The sequence below is a fragment of the Capsicum annuum genome, chromosome 7, assembly GCF_002878395.1.
Source record: "Capsicum annuum cultivar UCD-10X-F1 chromosome 7, UCD10Xv1.1, whole genome shotgun sequence".
NCBI lineage: Eukaryota > Viridiplantae > Streptophyta > Magnoliopsida > Solanales > Solanaceae > Capsicum > Capsicum annuum.
In genome coordinates this window covers 131957765-131972551 of record NC_061117.1, presented here as the reverse complement: position 1 = coordinate 131972551, position 14787 = coordinate 131957765, and positions in this window count along the sequence as shown.

Here is a 14787-nt window from a genome sequence, read left to right as displayed (position 1 = left end):
CATGTTAGTACTACTTTGATGAGTGTTGATCCTGTACTAAAGATTTACCAACTAATATTTCCAATGACTATGTAATCCGTATAGGACTTAGTAGCTCATTATATTCTTGATCTATTCTCTAATATATTGTCTAGACATTATCATTTCTTTGTTATATATGATAGTGCACATTTTGGTTTTCATGTATTGTATTGTGATCATTGGATCAAATAAAGTTAGACTCTAAAGGACTTATATTAAGCTTGTTCACAAAGTTGTTGGACACTTGTTTAGAACATATTATACGTTGTAATGCATGAAAGGAAGTGTTTGATTTAAATCATGACCGCCATGATTCTTGTATTAAGATATTCTTGATAAAGTGGTTATTTCATAATTATTAAGTTGAGTAAATATATGGGTCAAGTGAGAGAATGTAAGAGTACTATGTAGTTATCGAATTGTTTGATATTGATATGAAGTTCTAATAGGATAATGTAAGATTATTATGTAAATATGTCCCACATATTATTAGTAGTAAAACATTTACTTTGTCTCCAAAGTTAAGTAATAAACCAGTCAATTAATTTTTCTCCAAGTTATGCATTTGTGGTATTTCTTCGATGGCAACAAATAATTATTACAGTCCCTAGGATTAATGTTATATTTCTAAGCTTCCTTAGCATATCTATACATACACATGTGACTCCATTAGTCTACCATGTCCTTTAGTAGGCATAGGCTCGAAGACACCTAAGCTTAGTACAAATTCTCTCAAATTTTCTTTTTTCTTACACTTAGACAATGATGGTTAAAAGTACGTTCCTATTTTTCAGCTGCAATTTGGCTTCATTTATATATTGAAATTCAACAGTTAATGCCTTCATGTAATAGCCCCTTGCCTTAGGCTTTGGTTATATTCCCCTGCATAGTCATGAGCATCATGATAAACGGTTGGCCAATAGTACCCACATTTTAGAATCTTATGGGTTCTCCAAATACCACTATGATGACCTCCAATAGGAGATGAATAATATGCCTCTAATATTCCTATCATCTCTTAACCTAAGGAACATATCTATAAATCTATGGCTCATCATAGAAAAAATTTCACACATCGAACATAAACTTCTTCTTCTGCTAATAGAACAAGTCTTAAGGCACCACATCACTGATCAAGTAATTAGAAAAATTTGTGAACCATCAAATTAAGTCTTGTGATTCATCCAACTGTTGGTCATCTAGAAAACTAACATTAATAGTTACCCCAATAATTTAATTCCAACATTTCCTATTTCTCAATTCATGATATCTGTTGTTGCTGTTGGTGTATTAGTAACTCTCATAGTTGGGGGAAATATAGGATTAGAGATATGATATTTGTAGGATATAATGAAAGTAGTATGGTTATTATAGACTTGTGGTTATCCATGTTATGTATTAGAATCTAAGTCTGAATCTTTGAAGGCTGAGATAATAGAAAGAGGAGTGGAAAATTCTATGTTAGTTAGTTCTCAAGTTGTTCCATGATGTATTTAGGGATATAGAAATTTAAGAGTTCTATCTCAGAAAAAAGTATCAGCAGTATTGTTTTACACTTTCAGGTGCAGTACTTCATGGTGAGTTTAGTGATTATGTGCATTATCATTCCCTAGATTCTAAAGTAGAGTGGTTTCAGTTCAGTTTAGACATGCTGATTAAGTAGTTCACAGACTTAGAATGATGGCCCTAAGCTAAGGGGGAGATGACAAAACAAGTAACCAAGTTAGGCTTTCAAATTTTAGTAATAATGTCAATATATGTAAAAAAGCAGTAGGAGAGGATGATTCCCAACCCGTCCTAACCTTAGTGAAAAGTTTTGTATTTTTTTTATCACGATATTTCCTCATGAATTACATGTCATCCCTATGACCATAGCTCATAGTCGTGCACTTTATAGAAAATCATGTACGCTTCCAACACCTAGTATAAGGTGTTCCAGTTTACCCAACGGTCTGAATCATGTTCCACAAATTCAGAAATTCCAAAAACTATTTATGCAGCACATGACTTATGTATTTAAGTTTTATTGTATGATCAGTTCCTATGACTCATGCTACACTCTTAATGATCAGCGAAATTTTGATTATGTCATATATATCCTTAGTTTAGATATCTTGATAAATCCATGATGTTGATATTCTATTCCTCAGGCCATTTTTAAGTTTCAAGTTTTTTATATTGTTCATTCATGATTCAGGTCCTCATGTTTTAGTCTTTCAGTGACCTCGCCTTATGAAATGATACGGTGAGTAGCAATTCCTTAGATGGGAGAGGGTAAATATTTCATGTTAAGGAAATATTATTGCATGCTAATTTTATTCAAAGCTGTGGCTATGAAGATAGGCTTGAATGTAATGTTTTTTTGGAAGTGGATAAATGCATTACGCATTAGTAAATTGCTAGTAAGAGTTGTATTAGTTGTTGAAGGGTTAATTAGGATTATTTAGGAGATGGAAAGTTATGAAAATACAGAGTGTATTGAAATCATGACTCACATTAGTATTATAGTGTTATGTGTACATTTAGTAGATTCGAGTGGGCTTGCGCATAGTGGGAGAATTCAGTCTAGCTCAGACTTCACTAAGTAGAGTTATAAGTGCCCATGTGAATATTTTCAGTAGCCTAAAGTAAAGTACAATATTAAGGTGGATGGTATAGTTGAGAAAGAGTGTTGAAGAAATACTACAGTTAAGTTAAACCTTTCCGTATGAGTTAGTTTATATAGCTAATAATTCAGTTTAGCAGTCAGGCAAACAAATTCCTATGGTCTTCATCTCTACTATTCAAGAAGAAATTCCTTCACGACCATGCAAGTCGTTACCTTAGTTAAGTTCATGTATCATGCATCAGTTGTAGATTCCAGATATTCAGTCATGATTCAATTCATAAGTTTCCCATGCATCATCTCAGTCTTTCCTTTGTAATTCAGCCAAGTCAGTATCATTTGGGGGCATTATTGAATATTGACTACATGTCATGACCTCAAAGTTTTAGTATAATCTTGTTGTCATTGCTTATTTTCACGAAATTCAGTTCATTATGTATCATTTTTCAGACTCATTCATGTAATCATGTTTCTAGTCATGCTTGTTCAGTCTATGATCTTAGTTCTCCCAGTATTATCAGTTGACTAGTCTCATTCAAGGATGAATGTTCCCAAGGGGAGATAATGTAACACCCCACATTTTCGAGCTAGAATTCAAATCATTGCTCCTATGCGTACAGACTTGAACCCAATGATTCTATGTCTATATATGTGTGATGATCAATTCTATAGTGTGGAAATGTCTAATTATATTAGTCAAGGTCATGAAAATCTCCTAACTCAATGACGAGTTGAAAACGCTTCTATTGATTAAGTTTTAGTGGACGTTTCATCTTGGGTCAACTTTAAATGTCTATTACTCCTTGTACATAATTAATTATGTGTCCTACCTTATATCAAATGAAAGGTATTTGAATCTTTTTTCCAACGCATTTTGTTTCACCTTAATTTGATATCGAAGTGAAAAGTTATGCTCAATTTAATTCACCATGTTTGTCTATCAGCAAAGTGACGACCTGAGTTGATAAGCCATCACCTAAGTGACGACCTATCAGTCAAGTCATCACCCTAAACCAGTTAGCCGTTATTTTCAGCTTCCAAGTTATGACCTAAGTTGATAGGACATCACCTAAGTGACGACCTATCATCCCTAGTCTTCACCCTTAACCCAAAACTCATAAAAATTTGCTTTCAAATGACGACCTAAGTTGATAGGTCATCACCTATCTAATGACCTATCTGCCCAAGTCATCACCCAAGACCAGAAACTCATAAAATCAGCTTCTGAGTGATGACTTGGTGTGATAGGCCATCACTTGGTTGACAACTTATCAACCAAGGTCGTCACCCTTAAAATTCAGCAATTCCCATTCGAAATTGGAGGGGTATTTTGGTCTTTTCCCTCACTTTCCCTGACTTAAATCATGATAAAACCCTATTAAGTAATCAGATATCAGTTTCTCATCACTTATAATGCTTTTCACTCTTAAGAAGAAGAAAATTAGGGTTTTCTCCCAAGATCATCTATCAACCACAAGATTTTAGCCCTTCTTCAAGAAAACCAAGAAAATTATAATTCCCAATCTATGACCGTTCAAGAAAGGTCAAATATCTTTCAAGATTGAATATCTAAGGTATGTTAGGTGTTCATCCTTAGGTTTTCTTTCACCCTTGGAGTTCAAGAACCCTTTTTTAAAATATAAGTTTTCAGATTAATGATTTACATGTTTGAATTGGATTGTGTTCATGTATGTATTGTTGTATGGGTTTTAATTCAAGCTTTACCCTATGTTTCATTTAAACACATTAGTATATATGTTGAATTAGGTGAATTCTCATGTTAAAATTGTTGATATTTTCAAGTTGAATGTGGTAGCCATGATGTTTATATGTGATTATTACTATGTGCAATAGTCATGCTTCATAAGTGTTTGATAGAATGTCCATGTGAGTTGAATAGTGAAATCATGACATGTTAGCATGTGTTCCTACCTATGTACAATTTCATGCCTTGCTAGTGTTTACTAAAATGCCTCAATGATAGAATTGTGACTAATTGACTAGTTATTACGCTTTCAAGATTGTGCTATATTTTGCTATTTATGCTATAGAGTCCTGTGGGTATCCAATACCCAAAATAGAGTTTTTTGCTTTGAGCTACAATAGTTACATAATAGATTCAGTAGTGTTATAACTGAAGTATTCAGTTAGCCTTCATGATTTTTGTGAGTTCAGTTAAGTCAGTCTAGTAATGATCAGTTCCAGTGTCCTTTCAGTTAGAAGTAGGATTTAGCACCGAGCGATCCTAGGGATGGGGGTTCATCCGTTAGTTAGGATTGGGTCCTTAGAAGAAATCCCTAAGTTCCAAAACTATGTAGCTAGCATAAATTATGTGAGGTCACCCATTAGTTAGGATTGAGACTCTCAGGGATCAGCCGCTAGATAGGAATGATCTCAGGGGTCACCCATTAGTTAGGACTGATCCTATAGCCATTGTTAGTACCTCGTGGCATAGTATTAGCTCCCTTATAACTAGGGTAATAAGTTAGACCCCGATCAGCTCAGACTGTGTCATGTCGGTTAGATGATAACTCCCATAGTTACAGTTACATATTCAGTACTTAGTATTCAGTATTCAGTCTCAGAATTCAATAAAGAACTCAGACAGTTGTACAGAACTATGGCTATCAGTTATCAGTTACTTAGGCATTAGAATTTAGTACTTTAGTATCATTCCAAACTTTTAGTTATCGATATTCAATTACCAGAATTCAGTACTCAATTTCATTAAAATCTTAGTTACACGATGTATACCTATATGCCTAGTAATGTATGTTCAGTATATTCAGCCGTTACATTTTTACATGTACTCTCATCTAGTTATTTTATGATGTTTACTCAGTCAGTCATCATCTCATGCATATAAACCCATGTATATCAGCCTTACCTCACTTAGCATACTAGTACATTCCACGTACTGACACATACTCTCTCTTTGCACTATGATGTCTCATATCATAGGTTTGGACTCTCAGGTTCCTGATCGTACTTAGCTGCTTAGGCTATCAGCAGTAGTTAAAGTGGTGAATCCTTATATTTTGAGGATAGAGTTTATTTATTTTAGTATTTTTGTCAATTCAATAGTTATTTTAGTTGAAATTAGTTAGGGGTTTGTCCTATCAACTCCAAACTCAGATAGTTAGAGGCTTTTAGACTAGCACAGTCAGTTATTCAGTTTTCAGATGTTATTATTAGTACACTCAGACATTATTTCAATATTTTTAGAACCTTATGGAAATAACAGTTATACTTCTGTATATATTTTTTAGTACTATTATTCATTGCTCACAGCAGGTACCAGTCATGGGTTAGCTTATGATCCTTTGGGGTCGTAAGCACCATGTGGCAACCAGGTTGTATTTCTGGGTCATTACAAACATGGTATCAACAACTAAGGTTTTAAATAATCCTAGGGAGTGTAAAAGCAATGTTGAATAGAGTCTTGTGCATAGGTATGAAGCGCGCCATACTTATGGACAAGAGGCTACAAGACATTTTAGGAAACGTTGCCATTCTTTCATGTATCACATCATGCTATAGCTTGGTTCTCTAAGAACTTTATGTATATTCTTATCATACTCCACTCATTCCAACTTTACCTTACTTTCGAGGTAATAGAAATAAAAAAGCTCAATGTCCTACAGATAGGACTTTTTTCGACTGTCCTCATAGATCGTATGGGAATGCCGCAGGCTCAAAAGTATCCCATCAATTCTGTTATTTTCCTAATAAATATTTTATTATTGATCATGAAAACTCGTGCACTAATACAAAGTCAGATGTGCCTTTAGATCCCTTCTCAAAATCCTATGACAGCATATGACCTAGAGATAGAAGCATGAATCCAGGAGTTTAGTAGTAGTAGAGCGGGGATAGGGTTATCTAAGATCAGTAGATTTTGCATTCATGCGCAAGTAGTATGAAAGGTTAATCAGTAGGCTTAAAATAGTGTATGCAAGAATTTAGGTTTAGTAAGTCAAAGTTATATGTGTTGTTGATGGTGGTGCAGTGGTAACTCTTATGGTGTAGGGAAAATATAAGTTTAGAGATATGATATTTGTAGGCTATGATAAAAGTAGTATGGTTATTAAGGATTTGCATATATCCATGATATATATATTAGAATCTAAGTTTGAATCTTTGAAGGTTGATCCAACAGATAGAGGAGTGGAAAATTCTAAGTTAGTCAGTTCTTAAGTTGGTACATGATGTATTTGGGGATATAGAAAGTTAAGAGTTCTATCTTAGAAGGAAGTATCAGCAGTGTGGTTTACACTTTCAGGTGCAGTCCTTTATGGTGAGTTTAGGGATTATGTGCATTATTATACCCCAGATTCTAAAGTAAAGTGGTTTCAGTTCAGTTTAGGATGTTGATTAAGTGGTTCATAGACTTAAAAAGATTGCCTAAATCTAAGGGGGAGATGACAAAACAAGTAACCAAGCCAGGCTTTCTAATTTTAGTAGTAATGTCAGTATGTGTAGAAAAGTAGTAGGAGAGGATGATGCCCAACCCGTCCTTACCTCAGTATAAAGTTTTGTATTTTAGTTATCACGATATTTACTAATGCCTTATATGCCAGTCCTATGATTATATATCATAGTCATGCACTTTATAAAAAATCATGTACACTTCCCGTTCCTAGTACAAGGAGTTCTAGTTCACCCAGTGCTCCAAATCATGTTCCACAAATTTAGAAATTCCAAACTCAGGTTATGCATCTCACGACTAATGTATTCATGTATTATAGTATGCTCAGTTCCTATGACTCGTGCTACACTCTTAATGATCTGCGAAATTCAGATTATGGCATGTATAATCTCAGTTTAGATCTCTTGATGAATCCATGATGTTGATATTCTATTTCTCAGTCCTCTTTTATGTGTCATGTTTTGTATAGTGTTCATTCATGCTTAAGATCCTCATGTTTTAGTCTTTCAGTGACCTCTCCTTTTTAAATAATGTAGTGATTAGGAATTTCTTAGATAGGAGAGAGTAAATATTTCATATTGAGGAAAGATTGTTGCATGCTAATTTTATTTTAGGCTGTAGGTATGAAAATAGGCTTGAATGTCATGTTGTTGTGTAAGTGGATAAATGCATTACACATTAGTATATTGCTAATAAGAGTTGTTTTACATATTGAAGGGGTAATCAGGATTATTTAGGAGATGGAAAGTTATGAAAATGTAGAGTGTATTGAATTTATGACTTAGACTAGTATTATAGTGTTATGTGTGCATTTTGTAGATTCGAGTGGGCTTGTTCATAGTGGGGGAATTCGGTCCAGCTCAGACTTCAGTGGGTAGAGTTTTCAGTGCCCATGTGAATATTTTCAGTAGCCTCAAGTGAAGTCTAGTATTAAGGTGGAAAGAATAGTTGAGAAAGAGTGTCGAAGAAATATTCTAGTTAAGTATAATCTTTCAGTATGAGTTAGTTTGTATAGCCAATAATTTGGTTTAACAGTCAGTCACACAAGTTCCTATGGTTTTAATCTCTCTTATTCTTGAAAAAATTCCTTCACGACCATGCAAGTCGTTACCTCAGCTTAGTTCATGCATCAGGCATCAGTTGTACATTCAAGATATTCAGTCATGATTCAATTCATAAGTGTCCCATGAATCACTTAGTATTTGCTTACTAATTCAATCAAGTTAGTATCATTCGGGGCCTTATTGAATATTGACTAGATGTTATGTCCTCAAAGTTTTAGTATGATCTTGTTGTCATTGCTTATGTTCACAAAATTCAGTTCAGTTATGTACCATGTTTCTGACTCAGTCATGTAATCATTTTTCCAGTCATGCATGTTTAGTCTACGATCTTAGTTCTCCCAGAATTCTTAGTTGACCAGTCTCATCCAAGGACGAATATTCCCAAGGGGAAGATAATATAACACCCTACATTTTTTGGATAGAATTCAAATCATTCTTCCTATGCATATAGACTTGAACCCAATGATTCTATGTCTATATTTGTGTGTTGATAAATTATATAGTGTGGAAATGTCCAATAATATCAGTCGAGTTCATAAAAATCTCCTAACTCAATGACGAGTAGAAAATGCTTTTATTGATTAAGTTTTAGTGAACGTTTCATCTTGGGTCAAATTTAAATGACTATTACTCCTTGTACATAATGAATTACATGTCCTACCCTATATCAAATGAAATATCTTTGAATCTTCTTACCAACACATTTTGTTTTACCTTAATCCAAGATCAGAGAGAAAAGTTATACTCATTTTACTTCAACATGTTTGTCTGTCAACAAAGCAACGACCTGAGTTGATTGGCCATCACCTAAGTGATGACCTATCATCCAAGTCATCACCCAAAACTAGTGAGCCATTATTTTTAGATTCAAAGTGATGACATGAGTTGATAGTCCATCACCTAAGTGATGACCTATCATCCCAAGTCGTCACCCTTAACCCAAAACTCATAAAAATCAGCTTCCAAGTGGCGACCTGAGTTGATAGGCCATCACCTATCGGATGACCTGTCAGCCCAAGTCGTCACCCAAGACCAGCAACCCATAAAATCAGCTTCAGAGTTATGACTTGGTGTGATAGGTCATCACTTGGTTGACGACTTGTCAACCAAGGTCATCACACTTAAAATTTAGCAATTCCCAATCAGATTTGGAGGGCTATTTTGGTCTTCTCCCTCACTTCCCATGACTTAAATCATGCATAGAACCCTATTAATGATAAGATATCAGTTCATAATCACTCATAATCCTCTCCTCTCTCAAGAACAAGAAAATTAGGGTTTCCTCTCAAGATCATATCTCAAGCACAAGATTCAAGCCCCTCTTCTAGAAAACTAAGAAAATTATAATTCCCAATCCAAGAAAGTTCAAGAAAGGTCAATTCTCTTTCAATATTAAAGCTCTAAGGTATGTTAGGTGTTCATCCTTGGTTTTTGTTTCAACCTTGGAGTTCAAGAACCTTTTTTAAAAATACAAGTTTTTAGATTCATGATTTACATCTTTAAATTAGATTGTGTTCATGTATTTATTGTTGTATAAGTTTCAATTCAAAATTTATCCCATGTTTCATGTAAACCAATTAGCATGTATGTTGAATTAGGTGAATTATCATGTTAAAACCCTTGAGATTTGAAAGTTAAATGCAGTAGCCATGATGTTTATATGTGATTATTATTATGTGCATTAGTCATGCTCCTCAAGTGTTTCATAGAATGTCTATGTGAATTGAATAGTGAAATCATGACATGTTAGCATCTGTTCCCACCTATGCACGAGTTCATGCCTTGCAAGTGTTTGATAAAATAACTCATTTCTTGAATTGCGAATAAGTGACTAGCTATTATGCTTTCAAGATTGTGCTATATTTTGCTATTTACGCTATTGAGTCCTTGGGTTATCCAATACCAAAATCTCACTATTTACTTAAAGCTACAGCAGTTACATAATAGACTCAATAGTGTTGACAGCTCCTAAGAGCACACGAAAGTGTACGTGGTTTTATCAAGTAGTAAGTGGCTTCAAGAAAGCCTAATTATCAATCTCTCAGGGACTTGGATTCGCCTCCTATCCAATTTTAGTTTAACAAATTGAGAAGAGTAAAAAATAGAGTTTTAGAATTGTAAACTAAAAATAAACTAAACTAACACAAAAAAGTAATGACTTAGTATAATCAATGGATAAAAACCAAGGGTTAAGGCTTAAAAATAATCATACTACATTATTGAACTTCATTCATTAAATTGATTATCTTGGTTGTTGATTCGTAGGGTTAATTGCATGATCACGGTTTTCCAACCGTTAATCATTTACCTAAGTTGGACCTTACACCTACATTATTGAGCAGGGATGTAATAATCCAATTAAGTTATGTAATTCGTCATCCAACGTGTGAATCAAGTAAGGCATCTAAGTACATCCCTATCCTAGATGCTAATTCAAATTCCTTATTTTATAAAGAAACAAGAACCATACTTTGCTTATTCCCTTGTTCCATCTTACTATTCCCTCTCCCAAGATCACAAGGTTGACATTGATGTATTATAAGGGTAGCTAATCCTTCAAATATTTAAAATGATAATAAACAAGAAACCGACAATGATAAGAAAATCAACAAACTTAATTCAAAACAAAAGTATTCATGAACGTGGCATTAACCCCGTATAGGAGTTTTAACCTTTAATGGACATATTCATCGTCCAATCCTTTGGATAGATGATACAAACCATAAAAAAACTAAATTAAAGAATGATAAAACCTAAAAGAAGCTGTGGTAGCTTCCAATGCTCCAAGATATCCAAAAAGTATGCAAAAACATGATATAACATGTATTTATAGTATAAGAGCAAGCCCAGTCCATGTTGGAGTTGAAAACCTTCAGTTATTGAGCCCAGGAGTGTGTGGGGAAGTAACCTGGGTTGTGCCCCACTGCAGGTGAGGCTTCACCTCCAAATCGCCCTACCTTTCTAGGATTTGTTCTTCAGAATTTTTCTAAGGCAAAGGGGGCACTGAAATGAGCCCACGCCATGGACTAATCGCCTTTAGGACTACCACGCTCCATATGGTTGCAATTTTGGGCCTCTTATGAATCTTTTTGTGTCTTACAAAAGTAAATTGGCCACTCATACAAGCCACACACGCCCTAGATATTCCAGGGGTCCAAAAGTAAGTCAATCGGCATATTGTGCCTTTGTTGAGCCATTCTGAGCCTTTTTATGTTGTTCACACTTTATTTGAAGCTTTTATATCCTTTATATATCATCGAAATACATTAAAAAGTCATCCTATATCATTATAAACAAAAATTTAAAGCTCAAAACAACACAACATCCAACACGATGAAATAGAAACACGAGCTAAGCATATACAAATTTCACTTTGATCTTTAACTCAAGTTTCAACTCTTCCCCTGACTCATGTGCACTATGTACAATACTAAAGCTTAGTTCCATATATAATAACATATTTAAAACTATAATGAACACATAAAACCCAATAGAATCCAACAAGAGTGTCTAGACAAGCAACTAGCTCACACTAGAAGGACTAGTTTTCTCTATTGAATCTTAATTGACTCTTTTAAGTACAAACTTTCTTGGAATTCACCTTGTACCATATAACCACATGTTTTAACACATTTGTCTAATTATTAAACATTATATCTTAGAATCATCCTCAAAACAAAACTAAAAAGGCTAGAATAGTGATGCTAGAATACATAAATACCCCAACATCACCACCCCACACTTCAAGCCTTATTCATCCTTGAACAACTCTTCACTCTAAGTGTCATGATATGGAGACTCTACACTTATAATCCATGCAAGACACTCAAGATATTACTATCATGACTACACGAATGCAAGTTTCTACTTCACGCACGTTAGAAACACAATTGATAGCTCATGAACACTACTCCTAAAACATCCTAGTCTTAAGAATTGACTCACCTAGTTGGCAAACTCATGCTTAAAACTCAATCAATGACATCATTTAAAATACCCATATTCATCAAACATGTGCCCCTCATAATAAGAGAGTTACCCATAACCACTCGCAATCAAGCAATTCATAGAATGATGGGTACAAGAATCAAATTAAGGTCACTCTCACAAAGAATTCACAAGTTACACAGAATAAACCATAGGCATTCCCTTAGTGTAATGCTCCACTAATATTAAAATGTAAAGCTTAGGATCAAATAGGTCTTTTCTGGGTTGTCCTGTAGGATAAGGGATGGGTAGGAATTATTTTGGCCAAGAATATTAAATAACCTCTCTATGTGCTTTAATACAATTCATTAAACATTTAAAACCAATCTCCAAAAATCAAAGTACAATTTATCATCCACCCATATTTTTATTTTGCCCTATATCTTTTAAGCATTTTCACAAACACATGGTGGGCATATTTTTTATTCCTTCATGATTCAATTTTTCACATTCTCTACAATCATGGGAATATTTCTAACATTAATAATAACAATCCCAACCATCACACATCAATTATACACACCAATACCTATTACCTTGGGGCATCAATTTTACTCTTTTCTTCTTCAATTTCTCAAACTCCTTTTTCAATTTTTTTTCTTTTTTTTTTTTTTTAATTTAAAGCACTTAGAAGATTTTTGGATCAAATTATGGTTTACCAAAGAAGGAGACTAGGTTACATATGATGTTACCAAAGATAAGGCTAAAGGCTCAATGGGGGTTAACTAGGATAATGCACAATGGGTAGGACAAATAGAAGGTATAGAATAAGGATATCAAGGAAATTCCTAAATCATCTCCTAAACCTACATTCTTATTTCACTTCACACACATACCGGGAAAGTTCTAGATATCACATGCAATAAGGAATATACAAAAAAAAATCTCCAAATCACATGGCACATGTGCAACTCAATAGGATCATCATACACTCCCAACCGAACAATAGCATGAATTCAAAATTAAGCCAAAAAGTACAAGAGTCAAAAAAATGAGAATAAGAGTCTTAAAAAATAGAAATTCAATCGACATGCTTTTACAAACAAACCCACTTGCATCATGTAATAAAAAATAGAACCAACAAGAATATCTCACTTATTCCAATCCTAAAAAATTTTAAATTCAGCCAAAACTTGAAAATTTCCCCTACACTTAAAAATCTACTTTATCCCAAAAGTGAATTTAAAAGTAAAAAGATAGTAATACTCCCTAAGGCCTCTAGGCCTAGATAGTAGCATCTTCACAGATAAAGGAAGTCCATAGGACCCCACACTCAATTTTTTCCATGCTCCTTAGTTCAAGTTTATGGTACTCAAACTTCCTTTTAACTTGTGACTCAATAAAAAACAAAAACTACATGAAATAAAAACTAAAAACTAAAATGAAAACATGCCTTAGCTTGGGTTCCCTTTCAAGAAGTGCTTAATTTAGTGGCGTGGCATGACGCCAATTAACTTTGTCCTCCACCATGAGGATATAAATTTTACCCCCAATTCTGCATCCATCTTTTTGCCATGCTCATAAGGAGGGTGGTATGTAATACCCTTGAATTCCAACTAATAGTAAAACCATACTTCAAGATCATGAGAAACAAATCATAGTTAATTGGTAGTTTTATGATCAAGGTTGGTGTGTATTAAGGTCTCAAATATGTCTTAGCTATTAGGCGAATCAAAACATCCCTTACAGATTGAATTCTTGAGAAGGATTTTGGTATAGTCAACTTTAAATGAGCATATCTTTTGTTATAATGTGAATTTTTAATCTCATAGCCAACAAACAGATAGATAATTGAATTATGTTTCCAACTATACCAAATTCACCAAAATTCAGTATCGGAATAAAAAGTTATGGTTATTTTACAGTGAGCTATCCAGACTGCCAAAGTGCGACGAAAAGGCCGATGGACCATCGCAACTGACATAGTAAGTCCGTTTTTTGGCCCAAAAAATGATAGGTTGAAGGGACGTCCCATCTCCTGGAGGATAGTTCATCTTTTCCACCATTTTTAACACCTAATTACATCAAATCAAAGCACATAACTTCATATTCATCCATAGCATCAAAATTAGGGTTCCTTTCAAGATCAACCCTCAAGAACAAAGTCTAACCTTTCTTTAAGAAAATTCAAGAATTAAAACATCAGCATGCAAGAACCTTCAAGAAAAGCCTCCAAGAATATTCTCAAGGCTTCAAAAGTCAACTTGTTCTATTGAGTCAAAACAAATAAGGTATGTGGTATTTCAACAAGAATAATTATTTCATTTTTGTACCCAAAAACTTACTTTTAGTTACAAATTTTTGAATTTTGATACGATTTCCATGAAATTTAAGTTAGGTTTTAACGCCATATTACTAATTGCATAATTTTGAGGCTATAAGTGATTTGGATATTGAGTTGCGTGTCTACTTTCGAATATTTATCCACACAATCATATTTTTTCCAGATTTTGAGTTGATTTACCAATAATTACATTATCAAGCATGAGCATTTGGGTATTTTAACATAAATTTAAAATATGGCCTTTAAGCCCTAAGATTAAGCCTTGATATTTTAAGAAGATCATGATTTTAAGCCTCTTTGATGATTGTTTACCAAGTTTTAAGGAAGAAAGTTAATCTTTGAATCCTAAGCAAAAATAGGAATCCATAGTGTTTATGATTTAAAGGAAAGAGAAGTA